Below are 27,002 nucleotides of genomic sequence, written 5' to 3' on the forward strand. Positions count from 1 at the left end.
TGGTGGAAGTCTCTTGAATGAAAGGGAAAAGTCTGCAAGAGCACAGCAGCATACCTGTAGAGTGCCGATTACAAAGCGGTCACCAGTCTCTAATTACCAGTTATTACCATTATTAATCTCTAATTACCTCCAATAATTCTGATGATAATAATTTTAAATGTGTACATGACTAATATACCACTCTGTTTAATGTGGTTTTATATTGTAAGTATAAGTAATATTGGAAAGATCATACTGTTAATTGGATAGCTGCCCTGTCAATCAAGTAGTTCCATAGTGTGGTTGCTAAGGAGGGATGGGACATGGTAGACATCTTGGTGGTGACAGCCTGCAGACATATAGAGGGAGCACTGCTGCATTTTCAGAAAGGATGTGTAAGAAAGATGGACAGCTTAGACTGATCACTACATAGTATTTTTATTTCTTTATACTGTAGTTAATTTACATGATCTAGATTTAGGCAGATAAAAAGGCTAACAGTGTAAACAAGAAAGTGCAGTGCATTTGTATTAGAACGATGGTCTACGTTATCTACCTTTATCTCCACAGCGGTAGTAAGAAATCAATAACTGATCAGAATAGACTATTTTATGTGTAAAACCTAATATTTTAAATGTAAACGACAGTGCTCATTTACCCGAGGAATGCGTGGGATCATGGCAGTTCCACAGCAGCAATCTGTGTAGAAGAATGTGAATATCCAGCATCCGAACCATTCTAGTTAAAAATTAATGCAAATGTTTCACTTTTCCTTTCAACCTTTGTACTGAACGGCAGTTCCCAGCTAGGAGGAAAAACACCTTGACTAAAGCATTAAACTTGCCAGACGCGCGCGCTCATGATGTCCCAGCTGTTAAAGTCCCCCTCATTTCACCACCAAGAGTGAGAGAAAATTAGGTATCTCAATTTCATATCCTCAGCCAAGATCAATTTACATGGTTCAGAGAAGGGAAGCAGTCTGTTTTATGGCAGAAAATGCTGTTGATCCAAAGAATTTAAGAAGAGAAATTTGATGCAATTCAAAAAAGTTTTACAGTTTGAAAGAACATTTGAGAAGTTCCTTTGGAAAGCAGAAATGTCTAGGATAAAAGACCTTCCACTTCAGCTAGGAGTGGAACTGTAAAAAGTAATTCTTACAAATGCTAAGCCATAAATAAAAGACCAGTTTAAGAAAAGGATGATAATTCTTTTTAGTCAGAGCCTGAGTTTGGAAAAAAAAATCCCCAAAAATGAAGCATATTTAAGATTCTGGGGAGAAAAAAAAAAGTAAAATTTAAATTTGCGATATTATGGAGATAAGTAGGAACCTCTATTGTTATTTTTTTTACAGTGCTCGGTGAAGATTTTCTTTCACTTGCTCTCCAAGCACATAGATTGGCGCAAATAACCTCTCCCTTTCATAGAGTGTGGATGTAGCATCACTGGTCCATTTCGTTTTCCCCAGAACCACTAAATCTTCATACACACGCTGAACTCAGAGGAGGCTGCCATTCAGCGCAGTCTTACAATCTAGCATGTACAGTGTCCTTTAAAGGGAACCTGAAGCGACAGGTATATGGAGAACTGCCATGTCTTTTTAAACCATACCAATTGCCCAAGAGTCCTGCTGATCTCTTTGGCTGCTGAATCACACACCTGAAACAAACATGTAGCTAATCCAGTCAGACCTCAGTCAGAGCACCTGAACTTCATGCTTGTTTGAGTTCCATGGCTAAAAAAAATTAGGTAGAGTATCATCAGGACAGCCAGGCAAATTGTATTGTTTAAAAGGCAATAAATATGTCAGCCACTATAGCCCTCTCACTTCAGGTCCCCTTTACGGCTGCGTAAAGATCCTTGCAGGATATTTAAAGGACAACTATAAAATGTAAAATACATACATATACATTTCCATTTCTCCCAGAATAAAATGCACTTTAAATTACTTTTTCCCTATGTCGTGAAAATATAAGAGATCTGCCAGGTTGTGGACTAGTCCATCTCCTCATGGGGGACTGAGCGATTTCTTTATTCACAAAAAGCACCAACTGCCAAGATAGTAAGAAAACAAGTAGGGAAGCTGGCTGACATTCTATAGATCCTTTCCAGGAAGTGCTTTTGAAAAAAATAAAGGTAATACAGAGAATTTCCCATGAGAGAGGTGAATTAGTCCAAAATCAGTCATATCAGTCAGCTTTTTACTACCTACTGTAAGTGGCTGCAACATAGGAAAAAGTGTAATTTATAGTGCATTTTACTCTGGGATATACATAAGTATGCAAATTAAATTTAAAGTGTACCGGAGACATTATAAATAGCAGCATTTATATTTACCCGGGGCTTCCTCAAGCTACATGTACTCCCTGGGCTCCCTCACCATCCTCCCAAGCGGCTCCATTGTTCTACAATCTTCCCCAGTAAGATGTCCAGGCACTGTAAGCCGCAGTGTACTGAGAATGCATGGCCCGGCTGCATACGCGACCCCATTGCTCTACCATAGCCGGGAGAATTCTGCCCCAGCCATGGGAGTGTGCACATGGCCAGGCTTCGCATGTGTAGAACATAATGACTGGACCGGATACCAGGAAAGTTGTAAAAGAAGGAAGCCACCCAAGCGGACGGCGAGAGAGCCTAAAGAATACATGTGGCTAGAGGGAGACCCAGGTAAGCATAAATGCTACTATTTATAACCTCTTACGTTTACTTTAAACACAATTGTATTTATTCACTTGAAAGAAAGGGGGAGAACCGAGAGCCCGATATGGTGTAGTATGTTAATAAGGTGATGTCTGATGCAAACACACACAATGATTATACTCACAAGGACGGGTCGCCTCCAAGGCAACCACTGGATAAGCAGGCGGGGAGATTTGTAACCTGACCCCGCTCAGTGTAGTCGCTCTCTGTAGATAGAAGGAAATGGGGATACACCCCTCCACCCAGGGTGGACTCAACAATTATGTGGTATAACAACAGAGGCGCCAAGTAGAGTAAAATTAGTTAAAATTGTTAAAAAGAGGGAAGTGGGTGGACTCAACTCCCTTCTAAAAAATGGCCAGACAACGGGCAGGTTACTTCAAGTTTAAAGTAACATTTATTATGAGCTCCAAATTGGAGCTCATAATAAATGTTACTTTAAACTTGAAGTAACCTGCCCGTTGTGTGGCCATTTTTTTCAGAAGGAAGGTGAGTCCACCCACTTCCCCCTTTTTAACAATTTTAACTCATTTTACTCTACTTGGCGCCTCTGTTATACCACATAACAATTGTATTTATACTCCTACCCCTAAAAATGACATTTTAGATATCCCATGGTTTTATTTTAAGTTTAAACACTCACAAAGTGGATTGAATGTTTTATTGTCTCTGCTCAATGGCAGTCTATTACGTTTCTCAGAGTGTCCTCAAAAGTTTTATAATGCCAGGAAAACGTATGGCTGTCGGTCCAAAAATCCACTGACTCCGACTCCTCAGTTTAGGATTCCACCGACTCTGACTCCTCGACTCAGACTCCTCTAATTTGCATATTACAATTTTGTTGATTAAAAGTATGCAACGTGAAATTCGTCTCTTAACTGCCAACGCTTAGGAATTTTACAAGACAACTGAAGTGAGAAGGATATGTAGACTACTATATTTATTCCCTTTAGACTAAAACTAGTCCTTGGTAAGAGTACTTGTAAAAGGTACAAACCGGAACAAAGAACATCTATCAGGCCCTAGGCAATGTAAGTGTGGGAACATGTAAGAATGATGTGCAGGTACTCTGCAGGGATATAAGGAGATTGTAAACAGACAACACCTCTGTGTTCAATGTGCACAGCATTCTCAGTGGATTCCCTGCAGCTCTGTGGGGAGTGCATATGTAGAGTATAGTACTACTGTGTAACAAAGTAAACCTGAGACTGATGAAATTAAAGTTTTATACATACCTGGGGCTTCCTCCAGCCGCCTTCAGGATAATCCATCCCTCGTTGTCCTCCTCCACCACCTGGATCTTCTGCTATGAGTCCAGGTACTTGAGCCAGTCGGGCGTAGTGCGCATGCACACACTCCACCGCCAGGAGCATACTACACCTGTGCAGCACTATTGCGCAGGTGCAGAATGTTCCTGGCTGTGGGAGCGGCATGCGGCCGGACAGTGCTGACTGGCTGAATTACCAGGACTCATAGCAGAAGATCCGGGTGGTGGAGGACAGCGAGGGACTGATTAGCCTGAAGGGGGCTGGAGGAAGCCCCAGGTATGTATAAAACGTTACTTTTCATCCGTCTCAGGTACCCTTTAATTTGCAGTCACTAAACGAAATTTTAACCACATATCAAATTATTTGATTTCATCAGCAAAGGGAGTGCATACATTTGCAAAAATCAGCATCAATGCAGAATTATTTCCATCTCATTGACCATCTCTATTAGTGACACAGCTACACATCAGGCTTTATTCTTACAGCATAGATGTTATTTAGTATATATATAAGAGATTCCTGTGTACACATCATATATACAGTCACAATCAGATATGTATATCTGACCTTAAAAATACGGGGACTGCTTTATTGAAGCAGCACAAGTAACTAATTTTGATTGGTTTATTTCATTTTTGTGGACTAAGCACAGCTATTACTGTATATATACTGTATATATACACATTTTTTAATGACTATTATCTGAGAAATAGAACATTTTATCATATTTTCTATTTTAATTAGTTACAAATTCATTAGGAGTCGGAGTCGGTGCATTTTTTCCCGACTCCGACTCCAGGCACCCAAAATTGCCAGACTCCAACTCCACGACTTCGACTACACAGCCCTGATGTCACCTGGGCTACACTAACAATGTTTCGCGATAGAGCTCCTTTTGGTGACAACAGCAGCAGAGAGAGAATTATTACAGGCCGCCAGAATCTGCTAAATTGGACGGCATGCTGTTCGTCCCTTCTCTCCTCCCCAAAGCATGCAAAGGCCAACCTGCTGTTTTTCAAACAGCAACTGAACAATTTGCATTTTAACAATGTATCAACCAAAATGATATAGTTTTGGGTGTCTATTTTGAAATGATCAAATGAAAACAAGCAGTTTTACAGTGCAGGAACATCCTTTAGAGTTCCTTTTTTCAGACAGACATCAGGAGATAGTCAGTCTCACAAAATACTACTAGAGAGGCCAGAAACATTGAGGGACACGTGCACACAACTGATATCTGTCCAGAATGATCACAAGCAATTCTTGTGACCAAGGAACATCTAAGGTGTGCAAGTAGTTCTAGATCTAAACAGACTGTCTGTTGATGATGCCCTGTTGTCCGGAGGTCTGCTGCCCCATTTTGCCCCATTTCTTAAAATATTTATTTTGGAATGAGTAGTTATGTGCAGCACGTTTTGTAGGCAATTAAAGCAGGTTGCACAGGGCTTCCAAAGTCTATCATTTAATGTCTCTTTGGGGCTTAAATACATTTAATGATAAGGACTTCATTGTTTATTTTCTTAACAAATAATTCTTCAAGAAAACACACAGCAAAATTAACCTAACAAAGGCTTTTCAACTTACTGCAGCTAAAGCCCAATCTACACGATACGATTCTTTGTACGATTCGATTACGATTCTATTTACCATTCGATTAAATCCGACGTCCGATTTGGGATTCGATTCAATTCAGTTCGATTTGCAATTGCAAAACAATGGCAAATTGAATTGCATCGAATCGAATCCCGATCGGACATGTTGGATTTAATCGAATCGTAAATAGAATCGTAATCGAATCGTACAAAGAATCGTATCGTGTAGATAGGGCTTAAGACATGGATCCAAAGGAAAATAAAATATCCATTGATTTTTCATGGGCTCCTTTTCTCCTCCCTTATTCTTTACACTTGTGCCTCCAGGCTGTGTCAAAATCAGATATCTTTACATCTTTTCTAACAGAAGCAACAATATCATCCAGTACTAGAAAAAGAAGACACATTCTGGCTTCACGTGTGCACATGCTACATCAGTGGTTGGTTTCTTATACAATATATACAAATACATACGCCCATCACCCAGAAAAACAGAAAGTATAACATATATTTATTAAAAGCACGCACACCAAGACAAGAATGCATGTGAGCGATACTGTCAGAATTCACTATAATTTTTTTTCCTATGTAGTGGTTACATTCCCTGAATAACAGTGACAGTCCAACTGTCAGAACAGTGGCACACACGTAGGGAGGCTGGATGGCATTTTTATAAAGGTCATTTTCAGGGAGAACTTTAAAAATAATAAAATAAAATAAACTTTGACGATCGCTAATGATATTGACTAGTCCAGAACCTGTCAGAGTTAAAAAAAAAAAAATAATAATAATAATAATAATAATAATAATAATGCCTACCATTAGTGAGAGCAAAATGGAAAAAATGTATACATTTCCTTGTATAATAATAGTTATTACTTATTGAAGGAAGTAGATGGAAAAACTTTGAATAGAGGACACTGAAGACAGTAACTGAAGTGCACTGACCGCTTTCCAAAGTTTTCACAGGAAAGCAGAGTTAACTGAACTGGCGAAAGAGGGATCACGTTTTTATATTATTGCTAAATTGCAGGCACGGCACCGGCTTCATTATATGCAATACTGAAATGTCTATAATAGGGGACATTGAGGAACATGGGGAATGTGGTCATTTCATGTCATTCCCAATGATCAAAAAAATATGGCAATTAGCCTGCCCAATTTCTGAATCCCTTCCCTTTAGTTATGCTTTAGCACCACTGGAAAGGCAAGTATTTATCACAAAGTGCATAAAAGAAAGCAAAAACAAAGCCAGCAACGAAAAGCCGGTTTACGAAAGATGCCATGGGGCATCTCATTATTTGATCATCTCTAAAACACCAACAGTTTATTAAGGAAACCCATAAACTTTGATAGCCTAATGATCTTCAGCATGCATTCAGTCCTAACTCTAATTAGACCGTGTGATTGTAAAGAAATGTTAGTGTTAATGACAATACATCACTGGTAGACTTCAAGAGAATTAGCATAACTGAGCTTGTCATATTACTACATACTGTGGCTGAGAGATCTGAACAATTACTTCATAGCACACCGTATTTGATGATCCCAGTAATGGTATGCTTGTTTTTTTTTTGTATAGTGTTTTGAAAGAGACCATTACTGTATTGTGAAAACAACATTACATTTCAAAGTAGCCATAAAGCTCAGGGCTCATGCCATATGCAAACGGTGATGTGAAATTTAATGTGGATAAAGCTTCACTCCACACAGTGTAGTATGAACACTGATGGCTCCCTTCTCCACTATCTACAGAAGGTTAGGAAGCATAAAATGCATTATATTATTGTCCGACTCTTGCTTCCATGTACAACCATCTCAAGTCCTCCTTTATTTATTGCAACCATCTCAAGTCCTCCTTTATTTATTTATTTATTGTATTTATAAAGCACCAACATATTACGCAACGCTGGACATTAATTTAGGTTACAGACAATATTTAGGAGTGACATACAGCAATAAGACAATACAGGAATACATGAAAACCAGATCGCGCAGCTCAGTATGAGTACCAGGTAATGCTTAGTCAGTCACTGGATGGAGCATGGAGAATAGGCAAGTTAGGTTCACTCAGATCCATAGGATGGGTGTACGGTAATGGAGGTGCATGAACAGGTGGGAGAAATAAGGAGGAGGGCCCTGCCCGAAGGCTTCCAATCTAGAGGGAGAGGTAGGGACACGAAAGTTAGGGGACCAAAGTTCAGCTGCAGGTTTAGAGCACTAGTGAGGGGGATAGGCCAGAGTGAAAGGGTAAGTTTTGAGGGCCTTCTTGAAGAAGATGTCGAAGGAGGGAGAAACCCTAATGGGGGGAGGTAGGGCATTCCATAGTGTTGAAGCAGCTCTTGAGAAATCCTGGAGGCATGCATGGGATTGGGTGATGGGGGGTGGAGGCAGTCAGGCGAAGTTCATTGAGAAAAACATTGTGCCATAGCATATATGAATGACTTTTTGTCAGTGACCCAAAATATCACCTGTCCAATTATACATCCAGTCACCAGAATGCAAAATTAACATGAACAATAATTTTACAACATGAAGCAATGTCTTAAAATGTATAAATTAATATAAAAATAATCAGCACCAGCAAAAATTATAAAGAAGACTGCTGCTGAGAAAAGACAACGTTCCAAGTCCATAGTAAGCATGTAAATGAATCAGTGCAGGTCCAGTAAAATTAACAGACTGTAAGGGCCTGTTTCCACTACAAACAATCTGCATGCGTTTTATGCATGCAGATTCGCATAGAAGTGGATGGGCCTGTTCCCACTTCTGCGTGATTTTGTGCGGGTTGTCGTGCAGAAAAAATCTGCACGGCAGACCCATCAGAATTCACACGCCGCACGCGATTCGTCGGTAATGTAACTAAATAGGAAAACCACAAGCGTTTCAGTCTTGCGGTTTTCCCGGCGTTTTTGTTTAAAAACCCATGTCAATGTGAGCGATTCCGCGTGAAAATCCGCATAGAAACGGCAACAAAACCGCAACCGCATGCGGAGTAGTTGCCGCGTTGTTCCCGTCAAAATCACGCCGCACAAGTGGAAACGGGCCCTATAACAGAAATCCACAGTTCTTTATCCCTTTGGAACAATCAATAACAGTTTCCTGATAACCCAATGGCATGGAAAGGTTCAGAGGTGATGCCCATCTCCTTCACGACCAGTTTTGCATAACTGCGAAACTAAATGATGACTGATGACGCAATACTGCTAAACCAGTTAGGAAAGAGATGGATGGGCACCTCAACCTTTCCATGCCATCGCGTTAACATAAAACCAGCTACTCAATATCAGGGTACCCAATGCTAAGGCCCCGTATGAGTTTCATTCTGTTTTTATTGCTGGCTTTTTTTTGTTGTTTTTATGTTTTAAACTTTGGAATAAAACACTTAAATATTGCCTTATTGTTTTTGCTAACACTCTGGCAACAATTAACACCAAGGCATACAGAGCTCACATGCCACTCATTGGCAAAGCAATATGCTTAATAGGATTAGCAAAAAAAGTTCACCCAAGTTTCAACTCTTTACTGAGCTAAGAAATTGAAGTTGTGCTAGCACTTGAAAGTCATTCATGCAAATTAACCACCAGCTGCTTTAACTAATCAATGTCTAGGTAAAGAGATGCTAATAATTTTGAGTTGATGCACATTTTATGTTATTATGCAAATGCATGCAGCTTGGAACTGAACCAAAACCAGCCGCTGCATTAATTTGGTTAAATTTCAAGCTGCATAAATGTCACCAAAAATTTGCATCAACTCACAATTATTAGCATCTCACCGATTTGCCTCCAGGTGACAGGAGTAGGGATGTCAATGAGATGCATATAATACTGAGTTGATACAAAATTTTGCAAATGATGTATGCAGCTTGAAAATGGACCAACCAAAATCCACCTCGTGAGATCTGATTGGTCCATTTTCAAGCATACATTTGCATACGGAATCACACTGACCATCCCTAGACTGGTTTTGCAGGATAGGGATGTTACTGCTTTTGGCTACTTGTTTGTATAAACTGCTTTTATATCACAATGCACACTAACAGACTTGGATTCATCCTGCAATCCTGTGCATTGCACCGCAACACATGGCTATCTGCACGGTTGTCCACTAGTCACTGGCTGAACACATGCAGTGTAACACATTAGTGTGACCAGCAGACATTGTAATGCATGAAGTACTGTGTGTGCAGCATTGCACCGCACACAGAGTGAATGAAATATGCCTTTTTCCTTAGTGGAAAGTCGATAGTCACAGAATCAGCTCTTGAATAGTTCATTCAATATAGCATTCACACAAAAAAAAAAAAAATATTCAACAAAATGTAAAACAAATTGCATCTTACGTTCAATGGCCAGCACGGATGATAAAATGCAGACACAGGAATGTATACATCCAACGTTTAGTCTAAATCTTCAAATCTGTAAGAAAATAAAAATATAGAAAAATATAAAAACATTTCCCATTAGGATATCATAATATACTCATTTCTACTGCTAAAAATGTGCAAAGTAAACAAACATTGTAATGCTAACACGAAGTATAGTTTTTAATGCACAGATGTATTAACCTCTTGACGACCAGCTAACGCCGATCGGCGTAAACTGGTCGTCTGCGGGTTACCATGGAAGCGGCCTTTCCATGTCAGTTCACGGAGGGTGTCTCCGTGAACAGCCGGAGAGCCGCCGATCGTGGCTCGCCGGCAAAATGTAAACACGCGGGGATTTCCCCGCTGTTTACATCATACGGCGCTGCTGGCGATCCCCGGCCTCTGATTGGCCGGGGATCGCCGGCATCTGATAGGCGGAAGCCTATCCTTCAATGCGCAGGACGGAACTCCGTCCTGCGTATTACGGAGAGAGGGAGGGAGGTAAGGAGGCAGAGGGCGGAAATGGCTGTGGAGGGGGGCTTTGAGGAGCACCCCCCCCCCCCCCCCGCAAAACGCAGATGGCCGGCGGCGATCAGACCCCCTGGCAGGACATCCCCCTAGTGGGGAAAAAAGGGGGGGGGGGGGGAAGTCTGATCGCCCTGGCATAATACTGATCTGTGCTGCGGGCTGGAGAGCCCACGCAGCACAGATAAGGCAAATCACCCCTGGTCGGCAAGTGGTTAATAACTTCAACATTTAACCAAATGGACGGTGCAGTGAGGAGTAATGACAGCAGCTTTGTCATAAAGTCATGCACAACATTAGAATCATCATTATTACTGGGAATCCATAGACGTAATGTGGGCTGGGATGGAACCACTATCGTGACAGGTTCCCTTACCAGAACAGCAATCACAATCATGTTTAATAAGAACAGAACAGGGACTGGACCAGTAATGCAATGAACCAAATCCTTGTATTTAAGTTATATTGCAACATCTACTCCTTACATTACGAGTACAGATGGAACTAGGGCCCCTTTAAGGAACAGAGTAATCAAGTCAAAGCTTAGCTTTGTACTAATATCATTGCTCACATTCTAACTTTTGGAGGGACAGCAAAATGTCCTTTTTAATTTGATATACAGAACCGTAAAAATAAAAAAAATCTACCAACGTTGTTACATTGTGCTATTTGTTGCATACAATCCAAGAGAACATTCACACTAAACTGTCTGTTTCACTGAACAGATCACAACGCACCGACAGACATGTTTGATAGATCGTATGTACATAGGATCTGTTCAGACTGCTGCAGAGAAAGAACGCCAAGTCCCAACCTGCATGATTTTATCAAACACCTGAAGGAAGTTGGCAGACATCACCCAATCAGTCATACGCAGGGATTGGGACTCGATCTCTTGGACATAAATTTGGGGCAGATTTCAGTACAGATGCATCGGCAGCAGGCATGGTCAACGGGATGCAAATAATTCCAAATTGATGCAGGATTATGGAAATTTTGTCGGAAAATTCATGCAGCTTGAAAACGGACCTATCAAATCCCACATCAGCTTCAACTGGCCTATTGTTAAGATACATAATTTTGCAAACAAAGTATAATCCTGCATTGATTCAGAATTATTTGCATCTCATTGACCATTCATAGTCACAAGCCTAGAGGTCAGACATTCTATTGATATGGAGAATGGTGGATCAACAACTGGTGCAGCACACAATGTAATGGGCAAGACGAGTTTGCACAATAGACTTAAAGTGGATCCGAGGTGAACTTTTACTCATTGCATAATTGTGTTCCTTTCCTATTGTTTATAGGGCATTCCTCAAGCCAAATACTTTTTTGTTTTTGTTCTACTACTCTATAATTCCATATAAACTAAATAAACCACGCCCACAGGTTTTCAGAGAGCCTTGGCAGTAGTAAGGGCTCATGGGAGCTCAGTCTGGGCAGGAGGAGGTGGTGTTACTAGCCATTGATTTCAGAGGCAGAGGGGAGGAGGGAGGGGCATTAGGTTTTTTTCACAGGCTTAAGGCCCGTACACACGCCGTACTAAAGGCAACAACGGGTCCGTCGTCACCTCCCGCTGGGCGGGCGTTACAGCAGACAGTCCGGCGTGTGTAAAGTCTGTCTGCAGACTGATAAGGCTGTTTATGAGCGATCCGCCCGGCGGATCGTTCAGAAACAGCCTAATCAGTCCGCCGACAGACTGTACACACGCCGGACTGTCTGCTGAAACCCCCGCCCAGCGGGAGGTGACGACGGACCAGTCATTGCCTTTAGTACGGCGTGTGTATGGGTCTTTAGTGATCAAGATACAGATAAGTCTGCCTCTGTGTAATGTTTCCAAACAACATGGCTGCTGTCATTGTATCACAGGAATAATCATTTTCTATTAAAGCTGTTTGCAGCTATATTTGGTGATAAGATATATAGACAAGTTACTTGTTATAGTTTTTCATCTCAGATTCACTTTAAGGTGAGTACACACATCAGATAAAAGTCTTTGGAAAATGAAAGACCACAGACCAATCTTGCCCCTTTCATGTAGTATGAGAGCCATACCTGCACAGTCTATTCTATTGAGCTGAACTCCCCATCAGGTAAAAATCTTTGCAAGATGCTTTACACAAAGATGCTGTACACATGCAACAGATCAGCTCCTGCAAAATGCATTCATAGTCTATGATATCTGCAGATTCTCATACAGACCTTGTTTAACAGACATTTCTCCGCAGATAAGAATCATCTGCAGAGCTGAAGATGCATCCTGGTGGATCTGATCTGCAGATGAATGTCTGTTAAACACGGCATGTATGAGATCTGCAGATATAGACTATGAATGCATTCTGCAGAAACTGATTTTTTTGCAGATACTGATCTGTTGCACGTGTACAGCATCTTTGTGTGCAGCATCTTGCAAAGATTTTTATCTGATGGGGAGTTCAGCTCAATAGAATAAACTGTGCAGGTATGGCTCTCATACTACATGGAAGGGGGTATGATTGGTCTGTGGTCTTTCATTTTCCAAAGACTTTGATGTGTATACCCACCTTTAGTCTGCACTTGGTTGAAAATTATCGCCCAGTTTGAGTCTCGTCAACATGTTGAAATAGTTTGGGGGAGAATATGGGATCCCTGTACAGACAATTGTTTTCCAACAAATTATTGGACGCCTCGGCTGAGAATCACCTACTGTAGCCTGTTAAAGTTTTAAGTGTGAACCCAGCCTAAATTATTGCCATGCTTATCCCCAAATGCTAATATAAAAAGGAAGATTAGTAAGAGATGAAAGAAATGAAAGAAGCAGTGTGATATTTGTTCACTCCTCATGGAGTGCCTGTTTGGAAGTCTGGTAGGAATGTGTCTTTACACACACAAAAACATAAAAAAACAAAAAAATGGTCTTGTTTCAATGTTGAGAGGTATGCAACACTGCATGTTAAACTGTTGAAAGGTATGATTACTATATACACATGCTGTTTACATAACCAACAGCTTTATATAAATAAAAAAAACTTTTAGAGGATACTAGGTATCCCATTGTATCACTTGGGGGTACATGTAACCACTACACCTCCCGTTCCATCATGAAACAAAACTAGATACATACATCGCATATATTTTTGTTTTTCGTGACAGGATGGAAAACTCACACATATGTTTATTCTGCTAGGGAAAATCAAAAAGGCATTTTAGATGTACCTGAAAATGGCTTAGCGGGCACAAAAATGAATCAACCATTATTACAGGTGGCACTGAACACCTTCAGAAGAAATACAAAATGAGGCTGGCTTCTAGTCTAAGAATAATATAACACCGTGGAAACTGTGAAAGTTAAGACAAGACTGTATACTTTGTAAAATGCTGCTGAATGCTGCTGAAGATGTCAGTACCATATGAACACTAACTAAATGGCTGCTGTAGTTCCAGTCCAGGATGCAAACAGTGGAATGGAGCTGCTTAACGTGAACCTCCAGACTGAAAATCTACTCAGCGGCACTGAAAAGGTTTGAAGTTTCTTTAAATGTTTTACAGCATCAGAACTTTGTTTTTCTTACCCAATCCTCATTTTTAGCTGCACAGAAGAAAACTGCCCTGGCATTTTTCCCCTAATGCTGTGCAAAGCATGATGGGATTTCTGATGTTCTCCTTCTGTTTTGGCGCAAATTTGTTTGTTTTTTATTTTGAATTTGAGATTTGAAGCCTAGAGCAGTGCAGCTGGGAAGGGTGATCAGGACAGTTGGAACTGTGTCTCCTGCTCCCAGTCACCTCCTTTCAACCAAAAAGATGGCTGCCCCCATGAAATCACAAACATTTGCCTGTTCTTTTAAGACAGGGTGGGTAAGAGATTATATTACAGTGTTCTCCCCAGGAATTTTTTCCAGCCGGGTGGCATGAAAAAGTAGCCGGGTGGGGTGTGACAGGGGAATGCCGGACCAGTGCAACTCTGCTTACAGCATAGGTGGAGGAGGAGACAAGCCGATGTACCTGCTAGGTACACACAATGCAATTTTCTGACAGATTTACTGTCAGATCGATTATTTGCAACATGTTAAATCTGATTTTCAATCGATTTTCCGTTCACTTCTATGAGAAACAGCAGAAATTTGATCAGAAATCAGATTGGACGTGTTGGAAATAGTCGATCTGATGGTAAATCTGTCAGAAAATTGCATCATGTGTACCAGGCATTAGGGAGAAATTGTTTCAGATGATGGTGCTCAGGTTCCCCCAGCAACATGATTGACGGTAAAGATTAGATTGTAAGATCTTCTGAGTACAGTTAGTAACATTACGGTAGGGTTTAGATTGCAAACTCCTCTGTGGATAGTTAGTGACATCACAGCAGGGATTAGATTGCAAACTCCTCTGTGGATAGTTAGTGACATCACAGCAGGGATTAGATTGTAAGGTCCTCTATGGATAGTTAGTGACATCACAGCAGGGATTAGATTGTAAGCTTCTCTGTTTGTAGTTAGTGACATAATGGCTGGGATCAGATTGTAAACTCCTCTGTGGATAGTTATGCCTGGTACACACCATGCGATGTTCTGGCAGATTTACTGCCAGATCAATTATTTCCAACATGCCCAATTTTCCCTAGGATTGAATGAAAAATCGATTGGAAATCAGATAGAACATGCTGGAAATAATCGATCTGGCAGTAAATCTGCCAGAAAATCTCATTGTGTGTACCAACCATTAGGGACACAACGGCAGCGATTAGTTTGTAAAATAGTTTGTGGATAGTTAGTGTCATCACAGCAGGGATTAGATGGTAAGATCCTCTGTGGATAGTTAGTGACAGAACAGCAGGGACTAGATGGTAAGATCCTCTGTGGATAGTTAGTGACAGAACAGCAGGGACTAGATGGTAAGATCCTCTGTGGATAGTTAGTGACAGAACAGCAGGGACTAGATGGTAAGATCCTTCCTGGAGAGTAAGTGGCATAAAGGCATGAATTAGATTGTAAGCTCTTCTGTGGATAGTCAGTTACCTGATGGCAGGGGTAATTCAATTATCATAAATGATCATAGATATTGATCCAAAATAGGCAGCAAAAAGCTGGATTAATAAAAAAAACACACAGGTGACAGCCACCACGTATGTTATCTCAGATGATCACCTGCACACTGCTATCAGGCTATGTAACAAAGCCTTGTGACAGGACAAGCAGAGTCCCCTCGGTATGCAGCTGGCCAGTGTCCTGTCTGGGAGACTCCGAGATCTGCAATCCACACACACCGGGTTATCTTGAGTAATAAGGGCCCTTTTCCACTAGAGCGATTGTGATTGCTGAATCGCAAAATCGCAAATCGCTAGTGATTTTTAAATCGCTAGGGTTGTTACTTTATCATAGAAATCACGAGAAGTATTTTCCACTACAGTGATTCGATTTGGAAATCGCTAATCGCAAATCGCAATCGCTTGCTGGAGCGATTTTTACAATGATAATGCAATGCAAATGAAAATCGCAAATCGCAATCGCATAACAGAATTAATGAAAAATCACAATCGCAATCGCTGGCGTTTGTGATTTGTGATTGCGATTGCTAGTGGAAAAGGGCCCTCAGGGCCCTTTTCCACTAGAGCGATTGTGATTGCTGAATCGCAAAATCGCAAATCGCTAGTGATTTTTAAATCGCTAGGGTTGTTACTTTATCATATAAATCATGAGAAGTATTTTCCACTACAGTGATTCGATTTGGAAATCGCTAATCGCAAATCGCAATCGCTTGCTGGAGCGATTTTTACAATGATAATGCAATGCAAATGAAAATCGCAAATCGCAATCGCATAACAGAATTAATGAAAAATCGCAATCGCAATCACTGGCGTTTGTGATTTGTGATTGCGATTGCTAGTGGAAAAGGGCCCTAAGGGGGAGGGAGGGGGAAGGGGTGTGAATCCACACTGCCAGCGCAGCCATTCAGTAAGTGAAAAGAAATTCCTAACATTCCAGCCAGGCAGACTTCACATTAAGCTAACCTGTATTTGTAGCTGCTTCTCTCTGCCTGGCTGTTCCGTGCGCGGTGCCCCGGCTCCCTCCTTGATCTATCATTTGCCGCCAGCTGCCTCCACGTGTGTCACAGCACTGCATAAGCCACTCCCCAAGCCATGCTAAGAGCGCAGCGATTGGCTGAGCTGTTACACAGGCCTGTTTTCAACGTAAGGAAGCCTGGCAGCTCTAAAAGTTTCACCGGAGCCTAGAGAAAGAATGCCAGACAGAATCCGTGATAAGCGAGCCCCTCCAGCCTGCCCGCGGCCACACCCACTGCTGCCTATCTGCATAGTTATGCAGGCTACAGACGGAGGTAGAGATGAGGGCAGAAGGCGTGCGTGCAGACTGCAGCTGTCGGCATGATGTACTGTAGCGCGGTCGGACGCTTCTGCTTTGGCTGTTTTTTTTCCTAGCTAGGTGGGCCAATGACAACAGGCGGGCGGGGTTTAAAAACAGCCGGGCGGCCCGCCCCCCTGATTGGCCCTGGGGAGAACACTGTATTACCTATCCATTTAAATTAACATAACTAATGTAACTTAGTGACAGTATGTTTGTTTAGGCTGAAGTTCCCCTTTAATGGAGAAGGTGCCATACCACTCTGCAGTGTGCTCAAGATGGTAGCAGTGCGGGGTGGTCTGTAAAACAAAAGTCTGGAAGACAGCCTTTCATCTGAAACGTATTTATGCACACATAATTAGCAATGTTAATAAGCCCTGGGAGGAGGAGATCTTCATTTACACAGTCTGATTATTAGGCATGGTCATACATATCTTTACAATGATTTTCATGTGTTCATTGGTTTTTCCTGTGTGCATTTTTTTTAATAGAGCTACATGTACATTACATGTTGCAAAAACTTCAGCTAAATAAATCGACAGGTAAGGCCTCGTTCACACGCGGCAATGCAAACCACAATCACGGTTATGCCTTGCAGCATTCCGTGATATCTCGACAATTCAGTTTTGCGATTCTCATTCTAGTGAATTAGAAACACGACACCATCACCGGGAAGATGCTACATGCAACACTTTTGCAATTGTTGGAAATCTCAAACGCGAGCTACCGCTAATGTGAGAGCCCATTGTCCCTCCTCCTTGTACTGTAACCAAAGATTGAGTCCTAATCCCTGCAGGTAAAAGTCCACCTAACATTTCCATGTAAAAGTGCAAAAGGTTACTTTACTGTTGCATACTACACACATTTTGTTTTTGTTTTGTAATCATGTTTCTACAGTGTGGTATAAAATACAAGTCAGATGCAAAGGTCCTACAGTTGTAAGGTTTGCTTCACGTCATAGATGGCCACACAGAAAATGATTTGTAGGAAGACATACTAATCTCTGCTTAGGATTTCGACATGAGCAGTCTATGGATAGGAAACCTGATATGTCCATTCCATTGCCTGAATTTAGGCATAGCTTACAACTGCATGTGGTTTGAATTATTGGACTAATTGGTGACTATTTGTGATTGACAGATGGTATTGGAATGCCCATGATATAAATACATATACATACACACAACCTCCAGGGTCACATCCAGACCACAGACATACGGACTGTGCCCAGAAGGCTCTAACACTTTTACATCCAGTTCTTAATCTTTTTCAATCAACAAAGCCTTCATTTTATATTTAAGAAACACGTTTTGCAGACAGACATTGGAAAGTTTATTATTTCAGCTGCTTTTAGATGAAAAGCCTGTTCTTTGTCAGATGTGTTTGACTTCACAATAATAAGCCAAGCTAATTAAATTGCTTGTGCATGTCAGTCAACAACAATGCAATTACCAAATGTAGCAACGTCATCAGTCACAAAATACACACATTTACTAGGCAAGATGTATGTCTGTCTGAGATCACAAAAATTAATAAAAACAACTCTTTTTCACAAACTGACCATTATAAAGGAAATACTTGTGAATAAAGGTTGGCAGCTCCTGCAAATATGCAGTAAAACAAAAGGATTATTAATACATTATTTCCAAAGTGCACACTGTATATTTCAAATCAATGTCATGACAAAATAATAACAAATTCCACTTCTTTCCATTTTACTCCCAAGGACTGCTTTAAATTGCACAAATGTAATGATTCTGGCGCACATTAGTTAAAACGAAAACCACCAGATTATTAATAATAGCAGCAAGGGCAGCATTTACAACAAGCAGCCATTGATCAGTGCTGCTGGTGGTCTCTGCACATTTTATGCTACAAAAAGGTGGTTGCTGTTTTTTAACTACACTTTAAGTGCCAAGGCTTGCAAAATATTATTACGGTAAGTACAGTATACTGTAAAGGCACCGAGCTCTGATGAAAGCAATGCTGCTGTTCTGCCATAGGTTAGGTAATTGAGATGCAAATAATTTTGAGATGCTGCAGATTTAAGGCTAATTTTTATGCAGCTTGAGGCTAGGTTCACAGTGGGACGTTGTATTGTGATGCAACGTTAAAGTCACAACACAGCATTACAATGCAACGCAAAAAAAAGGTGGAAATGCAACTTAACGCTGCTTTGCCATCGCATACAGTAGGTACAGTGAAGCATACAGGCAATGAAAAGTATGCTTTCCTGTACCTGGTAACGTGTGCGTTTAGAGGTAATGCACTGTAGCAGTACTTTGCCATAACGCTACCTGCTACAATGCAACGCCAACATCGCACTGTGAACGTCCCATAGGCTTATCATTGCAGTAAGCTGCGTTATAACTCTTTATAACGCAGCTCCATAACGTCCCACTGTGAATGTAGCCTGAAGATGGTCCAATCGAATCGTGCAGCAGCTTCATTCCATTGGTCCAGTTTCAAGTTGCATTAATTTGCCTAAAAGTTAGCATAAAGTCTGCATCTTCTCAGATTTGCCTTGCATTGTCCATCCATATCCTCCACACTAATTAGAGCTGGTCAGTGACATACAAAATAATTTTGACTTTCATGCAAACCCTATGCAGCTTTGATTTGACCCAGCCAAATACCATTTTCAATAGATAAATGTCATATTGGATATAAACACTAAATATAACAAATATTGAAAAGCAAGGACCTCTTGAGCAATGTTTAATTGTTTTATTGATCTTACATTGATCAGGAAAAGGCATTCATTTTTTAGCAAACAGACATAAGGAGGGGTGGTGGTGGCAGAGTGAGCAGGCATGGCAGTGGGAAAGTGGCCAGGCATGGTGGCGGGAGAGTGGGCAGAAATGGTGGTGGCAGCAGAGTGAGCAGGCATGGCGGTGGGAAAGTGGCCAGGCATGGTGGCGGGAGAGTGGGCAGAAATGGTGGTGGCAGCAGAGTGAGCAGGCATGGCGGTGGGAAAGTGGCCAGGCATGGTTGCGGGAGAGTGGGCAGAAATGGTGGTGGCAGCAGAGTGAGCAGGCATGGCGGTGGGAAAGTGGCCAGGCATGGTGGCGGGAGAGTGGGCAGAAATGGTGGTGGCAGCAGAGTGAGCAGGCATGGCGGTGGGAAAGTGGCCAGGCATGGTGGCGGGAGAGTGGGCATGAAAGGTGGTGGCAGAGTGGCCAGGCATGGTGGCGGGAGAGTGGGCAGGAATGATAGTGGCAGAGTGGGCAGGCATTGTGGTGGTGTTGGGAGAATGGGCAGACATGGTGGTGGGAAAGTGGGTGTGCATGGTCCCTGCCATTCCCTCTAAACATTGGTTCAGAGTCATTTAGACTACCAGTGCGGCCTCAGTTGCCCCTGCTGATCCTATATGCCACTGATGTACCCCAGTAATTACTGAAGAGTGTGTCCAGTGAAGCATCCCTCTTAAGTTCATCTGCAGCCACTGGTGTCCTCCAACTAACCAGTAATAAACATTGCAGAGTGTGTGTAGCCAAGAGTCTTCCACCATCCATCCGGTTTCCCTGACAATCCACGAAGGCAGCCTGTCATTTCCCCTGACATGCAGAGTATTTGGAGCAGAGCATTTAGGAGAGAGGTGACCAGTCAGGATTCTTACATTAGCCACCACCAACTCTCTGATTCCCTCAGTTCCCTGCCGCAGTCCCTTTCGTATCCCCACCTCCCACCTCGATCTTGTCCTGATCTCCACTGCTGTTATGAACCTTCCGCAGCTGGAACCCCGGAATGAAGGGATATACTGGCAACAGTGGAAGAGAAGAGACAAACAACTGGAACACAGATGGCTATAGAAAACTTTGCCATGGAGTAAAAAGCCATAACAGGATTTTGTCAATGCGGATGTGCAGGATACAGAAGGAGAGGGCAGAGAGGAGGAGGGAGGCACCAGAAGTAACTGACCCATTCACCCTGTAATAAGACTGCCGTGCCAGCAGCAGCCATAAGTGAACATTTTAAATGTTAAGAGTTAAAGTGCTGCTGATGCGCGCCAGGAGACCAATACTTAAACAAGTAAAATGGGAAACACGGATTTACAAATCATTTGCACTGTTGTTGAGAACCCTTTAATATGGGAGAACATGTCAGCTGAAACTTTCTAAATTCTCCCTCTAAAATTTGACTTTGGGCTGGTGCACACCGAGCGGCTTTTTCAGCGTCGGATACGCTTGGTTAATGTATCTCAATGGGGGTGTTCACACCAGAGCGGGAGGCGTTTTGCTGAAACGCATACTCCCGGAGTGAGGCATTTTTTGGATTGTGGATCTGTTTCTACCTGAATGTTAAGTATAGGAAAAACGCAAACCGCTCTGAAAAACGGCAGTTCAGAGCGGTTTTACAGGCGTTTTTGTTACAGAAGCTGTTCAGTAACAGCTTTACTGTAACAATATCTGAAATCTACTACACCAAAACCGCTTCCCAAAACCGCTTCCCAAAACCGCAAAATTCTAGCTGAAACGCTACAGAAAAATAACAAAAAGCGTTTCAAAATCTGCTAGCATTTTGCGGATCTGCTAGCGGGTTTTGGTGTGCACCAGGCCTTAGTGGAGGTTTATACAATTAGGTTTTGTACTCTCGTGCAACAAGGACAACACAGTGGAACTGTATTTAAAATCAAATATTTGACAGGTGTTCCCCAGTATGCATTATGCATCTGCCAAAGACCTCATACAGATGCTAACTCACACTGCCTGCCAAATGTGTCATCTTAAAAATCAAGTCTAGTTTCTGGGTTTAGGTGGTCATAAATCTGCAGACTTTCCCCCACCTTAGGCTTATAAATGATTAGCCTGACCTTTAACGGAATATAAAATTTTTCTAAGCAAATTTAACACTTAAGATTATGGATCACTAGCCAATGAACCTTGTACTGTAGATAGACAGTGAACTACTTCCACTTCAAAAAAATAGCAGAAATTAAAGTACAAGAAAATGAACTCCCTAGGCATGACTTCAGAAATCACTATTTTATAAATAATGAAGAAGCATTTCCTTAGTAGAGGAACTTGAAAAGCACAGCAAAGCTGAAGGTCCATTCTGGTATCACACTGGGCTTGTGTTGTCTTTGAAGCTCCTGACAGCTTTCAGCAAGATGACTGTAAAATAACTGATTTCATTCTTCGTGACCTTTTGCTTTCTCTAGCACATTATAGGACTACTAAAATTAAAATTCAAAACAGCTCAAACATTTCTGCCGTCTATCATACTATAGCAGTCTGGAATAAACTTTAGCCACAAAGACATTTTCTAAGAAAGAGATTGCACCATGCAAAAACTTAACAGAATTAAAGTAATTTATGCTGCACTGCCCCATCCTAATACCGGTACAATTTCCCCTACACTCCACACAGGCATACTAAAGCCTCATGTAGACATGTTTGAAAGAACTTGGACGAGGAGGCAGATCTTAAATCACTTTATCCACCACCACAGTATATCTACGTCCTCTGTGATTTCATCTAAGCCACGAGTCAGTAGATATAAGTCTTTTAGCAGAAGCGGTGCTGTGCAGGATTGCCCTGCTCCTGTGCACATTTCTGGCACTATCTGATGCAGCACTAATTGGTGAATGGGAATATATGTTTCCTGAGCTAATAAGATTGATTTTTACCATTAAAAATTTTACCATTAAAAATAAATACTTTTATTTTCTCAGTTCATAGTGAAAAATACACTCTGTAACATTATTTCAGAATCAAATATCTTCACCATATATTGTGACAGGAACATAGTATAAGTTTTGTGATAAGCGGTAAGAATAGCCAAACAGAAGCACTTTATATGTTTAAACTGAAATTGGTAAAACAGAGAAATAATGTGATTTTTCTATATTTTTCCTTGTTTTCCCATCAAATTTCATGGAAAACAAAATTGTTTGAGGGAAAAATGGCATACAATGAAAGCCTAGTTAGTCTTGAAAAAAACTAAATATAATTCATTTCTGTGTCATAAGTAGATATAAAGTTATTTCTGATTAAATAAGTACATAGCTAAACTGTCAAAACTGATCTGGTGCATAAGTGGGAAACAAGGTCTGGATGCAAAGTGGTTAAAATTGATGGGCAATTGCATGGTTTTCCTTTCAAATCTTCCAGAAGCCACTCCAGCGTCCATCCTCTTCTCATAGCAACTGTACGTGGTGCACAGCTCTCGCCAAAGGATATGTCTGTATGTGCTTGTGTCCACAACTGTCTCCCTAGAGATTGAGTACTGATCCATACAGGCAACTCACAACAGTGTTTTCAGGGGACAAAAAAAACCTATAAACTATGAATAGCTGCATCTCCGAATCAGTGTCGCGTAATATGTTGGAACTCCATAAATACAATAAATAAACTAGCTCCGTGTTCAGTGTCTGAATGAAAAATTTAGTTGGAGTTAAGTGTACTTTAAAGTCAAAAGATCGCAATGACCTGCAACAATTTGTTTTTTTTTTTTTTTTTTTAAATAGATAGGACTCTACAATGGCAACTTTTCTAATCCCTCTGTATCGTCAGTTATAAGATAGCTTTATTTAATAATACATTTCATCAATTTTATCAAATACAAAACTGGATTAAACTATGCTTAAGCCTGAACGTCTGGCAAATGCAGAGATGGTAAAGAAAAAATTAAAAACATACAAAATTAGGTTTGCAGAAAAAACCCATCTGAATTGTAAATTAGAAGTAGCCCATATCAGCCAGATATAACCACACACAAGACATCCATATAAAAACGCGGTGTTGCATGCATTTCTGTGCATTGAGCTGTAAAGCGCACTTTAATGCAAGTGAATGGGTGCGCTATTTTAGCGCAGGCTGTTTTTTTTTTGTTTTTTACATCTAATTGAAAAAACAAATCTTTCTGGACAACTGCTACAATAAGCAAAATGTGCTGGAAAGAAAAAACAAGTGTATAATTACGTGGGTCCGGTAAAAAAAAAAAAAAGCGCACCGCATTGCACTGAAACGCATGCATTTTTTTTTATCAACTGCTTTTACATGTTTCTGAACGCACCAGATGGGAACAAGGCCTTACACTACATGTTATGGACTCAGCTAGGTCCCTCATCAGGTGCCTAAATGACAAATCGCTGGAAGAGAAATGGGTTACAGTACTCTGCATAACTAACCAAGCCTGCATGTTAACTGCCACTGTCCTCTCTGCTCAAAGCAGTCAGCCATGGTGGCATCATATATTTATTGGTGTTAAGTACACAGGGAACCATCCCTTTATAGCTATGGCTAGTAGGTAAGAGAGATAGGTGAAAATACAGAACATCTGAACTACTTTATCATCTTTGATGAAAGGTTCAGCTGATGTTTGCTTATTCCCTAGTCGTTGAATCATTAATGTAGTAGATGTTCGGCTTGCATTTGCTAGCACACTGCACAACGCTATTAGGAAAACAGCATTGGCAGAGATTATCAGAACAGTCAAGCAAGGAAGTAGTGGTTAATAGAATTCTCATTTATTCCCATTTGATTGGAATGCCTAATTAATATGGCATAATTTAATTTAGATTCTGAAAAATCAGTTTGCAGAGACCTAAACAGCTTCCCAACAGAAGCAGCAAAACATAATGAAAGCCAATTAGAGATATCATGCATTTGGAACAAGGACACAGTGTTACCGAGAGGTCAGTAACATCATTTACTTTAGAAGAGGGTCTGCTATCAAAAGGGATCACCTGGCTGTTCACAGAACTCAACACATCAAATGAAAACCGATCACTCAGCAACACTTCAAAATGCATTCCAGATAGGCGCCTGATTTATAGACCTGAGGATATTGTTATTCAACACTACAGCTACTGTACCAGACAGACAAAATGAGAATCAATTTACCAAAGTGAAAGCAATTTTCTGCCTTGCCTTTAGCAGATTAACAGAACAGTACGGTAAAAATAGCCTTGTTAACTTGCCAGTGGTGTACTGTAAAAAAGCCATTTTGGAAAGATTATAATAGATTAATTGTTATGTGAAATCACCATCTTCCATCAAATTATGCACAAACTAGCAGTATTTTAAGGATAACATGCCTTGAAAATCGTCAGAGGTACAATAAAGAAATCCCAGAAAGGCAGGAGAAAGCCATTTGCTTACAAACAGGAGTATAGCTTTAGGGGTAACTTCTTGCTTCTGCAAAGCCAAGTCCTACCATAACTAGTAGCTTGAGCTGATCAAGGCCAAACCAGCTGAAAACAGGGGTGCACATTATTTTGACGCCGCTCAGTTCGGCGCGGTGAGAGCCGAATGACGGCTCTCACCGCTAAACTCCGAGGCTGCATTAAACACTATTCCCCCTCCGAGTTGTCGCAACTCGGAGGGAGCTATAATTCGGGGTCTGGCAGCCACCAGAACCCTGAATTACCTCTATGCGCCCCCGCACAGCATAGCATTGCTGCTATGGGGCCTGTTACGTGCAACAAGTGACTTATGGGGTGATTTTTTTATTTATTTTTTTAATATTTTATTAATTTTAAGCTTTAAACCATACAAGTAAAGCTGGCATTCAGAATTGAAATCTTCTGTATTACAATAGTTTTCAACCTCCCTCCCCTAATGACCCACTCCACCCCCTCCCCAGGTCACTCCTTGCTTATGTCCCAAAATCTCCTTCCGATATAGGTCATGGTCTGTCCACATAAGCTTCAGTCAGATTGGTCCCATAAGGCTAATCTCTCACTTTAAATCTTCCCTGAGTTCCAGACAGATCTGCCCTTGCATACCATGGGGTATATTTGAAAGGTATCATCAGTTGTTGTAATTCTGAGTCCGTCATAGTGGTCCGAAGAAAAGGTTTCCATTTGGAGAAGAACCTTTTTTTTTGTACCTTTCTCCTCGTTTATGCAGGCATTCAATTCTTCCATTTGCAAAATGTCCTAATTCTTCCTTCAAGTCCCATAGTGATGGAGATGTTGGATAAATCTACTTGTTATAGATGGCTTTCCTTGCTGCTATGAGGGTTATGTGTATAATGTCCTGGTAGGTTTGTGATTTCTCTGACGCACCATCCTTTGGGGTAGCATTAAATAGAAGTAGCAGTGGGACTTTTGGTATAGGGGAGCTCCCTAGGTTACCTGTAAAGGTAATTACCTCCGCCCAGGGTGATTTTATTAAAAGCACATCTGCCATTAAAGATGCTTATCTTTAATTAGGTCATCCCCTGAAAAAGTAAGTAGCTCGGCATGTTCAAACATAGATAAATAAAAAAAATGAAAAGTCTGAACTGAGTGAGTGAATTAAGTCTCATAGCTACACCATCAGCATAGCAACCATGTACCAATTTTTTTTTTTTTTTTACAAACAGGCCAAAATTAGGGATGTTCTACAATTCAAAATATAACTAGTGCGCATTAACACACACTAACGAGACTGAGTATAAAGAGTTGAAGGACAACTGTAGCAAGAGGTATGTGGAAGCTGCCATATTTATTTCCTTTTAAAGAGAACCCGAAGTGTCTTCCTAAGAATGAAATCCGCACATAGAGGCTGGGTCTGCCTATACTACCCAGCCTCTGTTGCTATCTTAATTCCCCCCGAAGTTCCCCCTGCGCTCTGCTATGCCCCATAAATCACAGCCGCGCTGTCGACACGCAGCAAGCTGTGTTTACCTCTAAGCGTCACTCTCGCCGCTCCCTCGCCTCCTGCATTATTTATTTATTTATTGTATTTATAAAGCGCCAACATATTACGCAGCGCTGGACATTAATTTAGGTTACAGACAATATTTAGGGGTGACAAACAGCAATATGACAATACAGGAATACAAGAAAACCAGATCACACAGCACAGTATGAGTACAAGGTAATGCTTAGTCAGTCACTGGATGGGAGCATGGAGTTAGGCAAGTTAGGTTCACTCAAATGCATAGCATGGGTGCACAGCTGCATAGCTCCGGTCCCCGCCCGCGTCCCTTCCCTCCAATCAGCGGGAAGGCTGTGTGTGGATTTCATTCTTAAGAAGCCACCTCGGGTTCTCTTTAAACAATACTAATTTCCTGGCAGCCCTGCTGGTCTATTTGGCTGTGGTAGTGTGTGAATTACACCAGAAACAAGCATGCAGATAATCTTGACAGATCTGACAAATATTGTCAGAAATACTAAGTCTGCATATGCTTGTTCGGGGTCTATGGCTAAATGTATTAGAGACAGAGGATCAACAGGATAGCTAGGCAACTGATATTGCTTAAAAGGAAATAAATATGGCAGCCTACCTTTCACTAAAGTTGTCCA

The 27,002-nt window shown here is 41.2% G+C and overlaps 1 protein-coding gene across 1 annotated transcript in view; it reads right to left on the reverse strand.

Annotated features, from left to right (window-relative positions):
- Positions 1-27,002, reverse strand: part of PLXNB2 (plexin B2) — a 324,368-nt gene that overhangs the window by 244,815 nt on the left and 52,551 nt on the right. The window contains exon 2 of the mRNA XM_068273635.1: positions 9,882-9,957. The gene's annotated coding sequence lies outside the window, so the exon portion shown is untranslated. The remainder of the gene's footprint in view (positions 1-9,881; positions 9,958-27,002) is intronic.

This window comes from Hyperolius riggenbachi, chromosome 3, assembly GCF_040937935.1.
Source record: "Hyperolius riggenbachi isolate aHypRig1 chromosome 3, aHypRig1.pri, whole genome shotgun sequence".
Taxonomy (NCBI): domain Eukaryota; kingdom Metazoa; phylum Chordata; class Amphibia; order Anura; family Hyperoliidae; genus Hyperolius; species Hyperolius riggenbachi.